Below are 3,216 nucleotides of genomic sequence, written 5' to 3' on the forward strand. Positions count from 1 at the left end.
AAAAACTATTCCTTAAACTCCTCAGCTGAAAGAAAGATACTATGTTTGTTTTGGTGCTGGGGATTGAATCCATGGGCATTCTACCTCAGAGATACACACCCAGTCCTATTTTATTTTTTTATTTTGAAATAGGGTCTCACTAAGTGCAGAGGGCCTAGCTAAGTTGCTAAGGCTGGCTAGGAAACTGTGATCCTCTTATCTCAGCCTCCCAAGTACTAGGATTACAGGTCTACATCACTACACATGCCTTCATTTTTGAATTACTAATAATCTCTTATCTCTTTTACTTACTGAAGTCAGAATTGTGAAGACTTTGACTTTAGTCAGAATCCTAGTATAAATAGTTATTAGTTTAATATAGCATTGCTAGAGAGAAACGTAGCTATAAGTGACTTTAAACATATGTATATTGTATGACCAGTGTTTCTTTCTAGCAATCTCTCTTGAGAAAATAATAAGGACTATGTGGAAAGGTTTATCTGTAGATGTTCAATGCTATATTAACAGAAAGTACTTTAACAACACAGAGCCCTATAACAGGGGATTGATTGATTATTTATTTATTTATTTATTTGGTGATACTGGGGCTCCTAGAAGCCCTTCTACCTCTGGGCTACACTCCCAGACCTATTTTATACTTTTTTATTTTTGGAAACAGGGTCTCTTAAGCCAGCGGGGCTGGCTTTGAACCAACACGATCCTCCTGTCTCCGCCTCCCAAGCGCGGGATTACAAGCATGCGCCACCACGCCTGGCAACAGGGGATTATTTAAAGTGGGACTCAGGGGCTTTCTACCTCTGGGCTACACCCTAGCCCTATTTTATAATTTATTTGGTAACAGGGTCTCACTAAGTTGCTGAGAGCCTCACTAAGTAGCTGTGGCTGGCTTCGAACCTGTGCTATCCTCTTGTCTCAGCCTCCCAAGTGCTGGGATTACAAGCGTGCACCACCACACCCAGTCAAATCATACACATTTTGAGGATGGAATACAGTCAACACAGCCAATAAAAATATATAGACTATTTAATGTCACAGGTATTGGCCAGCTAGCAAATGAAAAAGCAGATCACAAAAGATATGCTAATTAAAAATTTATATATTAGTGTATCTAGAGATAGAAACTAGGAGGAATATATGTCAAAAAGTTAAGTGATTTATTTACCTTTTCTATTTCCCACAAAATTTTCATCATAGTCTTAAGAATTTAAAAATGTATGTTACCTGAACCCTGCTTGCTTATGCTAACAAGAAACATCCCCCAAATCCCCAGAGATGACTATGAATAAGTAATAAATTGATTTAGACATTTGACTATAGACTTCAATTTTCTTTGATGCTAGTTTTAAGTAAGTTCCTCCACTCCTACTGTCTATCCATGTCTCCAGAGATGATACACGGTCCAAACTTAAACTATTTGCAATTGGTTTGAGAGTACTAGAAGTAATGTTGATATCTATTCCAATACTCTCAGAATCTCATGCAAAATCCTTGCTGAAGGTCCCAACTTCTTCCTAAAATATTTCAGCAGCAGACATTTGGACCAAAGTATGATAACAAGAAAGGACACTATGAATAATCCAAAAAAATGGAGTGCCATCCTGAATTCACAAGCCACAAATAAAATTGAGACTTAATGATCTTATTTTTAAACTATATTTTGTGCACCCTGTCATATCTTAAATTGTACCATTTTTAACATCTTTACGGGAGAAGGAAGAAGAAAATGTATAATACAAAATCAAGAGCTGGCTGGGCGTGGTGGCACACGCTTGTAATCCCAGCATTTGGGAGGCTGAGACAGGAGGATCACGATTTGCAGACAGCCTCAGCTACTTAGTGAGGCCCTTTGCAATTCAGTGAGACCCTGTTTCAAAATAAAGAATAAAAAATAGGGCTAGGGGTGTAGCTCGGAGGCAGAATGCTCCTGGGTTACATCCCTAGAACCACAAAACAAAACATTAAGAGCAACTCACTTTATTTTATACTCTCTCTTTTCCATGTCATTTACTATCTTTGTTGTATTTATTTACTTAATTAGTACTGGGGACTGAATCCAGGAGTGCTCTAGCACTGAGCTACATACCCAGCCCTTTTTATTTTTTATTTGGAAGTAGGATCTCACCAAGCTGCCCAGGTTGGCCTCAAACTTGACAATTCTTCTACCTTACCCTCCTGTCCTTGAGCTTACTGGAATGCTCACCCTCCCCAGCTACTGTTTTGTTTCTAATGCATACAGCAAACAAAGCTCCATGGTTGCATCAAATAGTTTTAATTCTTAATAGTTAATCAGGCTTTCCTGGGTAGATTTCTAAGAACTTCCTGATTTTTTGAGCCAGAATTTTTTTTTTGCAGGTCTGGGGATGGAACACAGGGGCATTCATTCGACCTATGAGCTACACCCCAGCCCTATTTTTTATTCTTTATTTTGAAACAGGGTCTCACTAAGTTGCAAAGGACCTCACTAAGTAGCTGAGGCTGTCCGTGAACTGTGATCCTCTGGTCTCAACCTCCCGAATGCTGGGATTATAAGCATGTGCCACCATGCCTTGCCTTGAGCCAGGATTCTTGAAAGAGACCAAAGAGCATTATATACTTTAGTCATTTTAAAACTTTTTAGATATTAGCAAACTCCCTTTGAATCCTTACCCCATGATCTCAGAAGAAAATACGTAGTATGTTTTTTGCTTTAGTCTTTAACCCATTTGACTGATAAAATATTCTTAGTTTTGTTTGTTTTGGTGCTTGGGATTGAACCCAGGGTCTTATACATACTAAGCACTCACTTGACCACGAGCTACACCCCTGGCCCTATGATTAATTTTAAAATTTATGGCCACTACCTGGTTACTTGCAGTGTTCATGTTTGCACCACTGTAAGCCATCTTACTTCTAGGGTTATTGTTGTCCATGCATATGTGGCATGTCTGCATAAACATACATCCACTCATAGGTTAAAAGTTAAAAATACATAGAATCACTTTCCAATTTCAAGCTTCCATGGGTAGTCAGTAGCACATATATGAAGTATGGTTTTAATCTGCAGTTATCTCAATAATGCTTCTATAACAGAAATCTACCCTCATAGCAAAGCAGTTCACTACTATTCCTGAATGCCAATTTTTTTTTTGTTGGAACTTATGCAATATTATAAATGATAAACATAAACTGTAGAGACATGAACTATAACTCATATTTCAATCTTCATGCCAAACTAGA

This window comes from Muscardinus avellanarius, assembly GCF_963383645.1.
Source record: "Muscardinus avellanarius genome assembly, chromosome: 5".
In the NCBI taxonomy this organism is placed as follows: Eukaryota; Metazoa; Chordata; class Mammalia; order Rodentia; family Gliridae; genus Muscardinus; species Muscardinus avellanarius.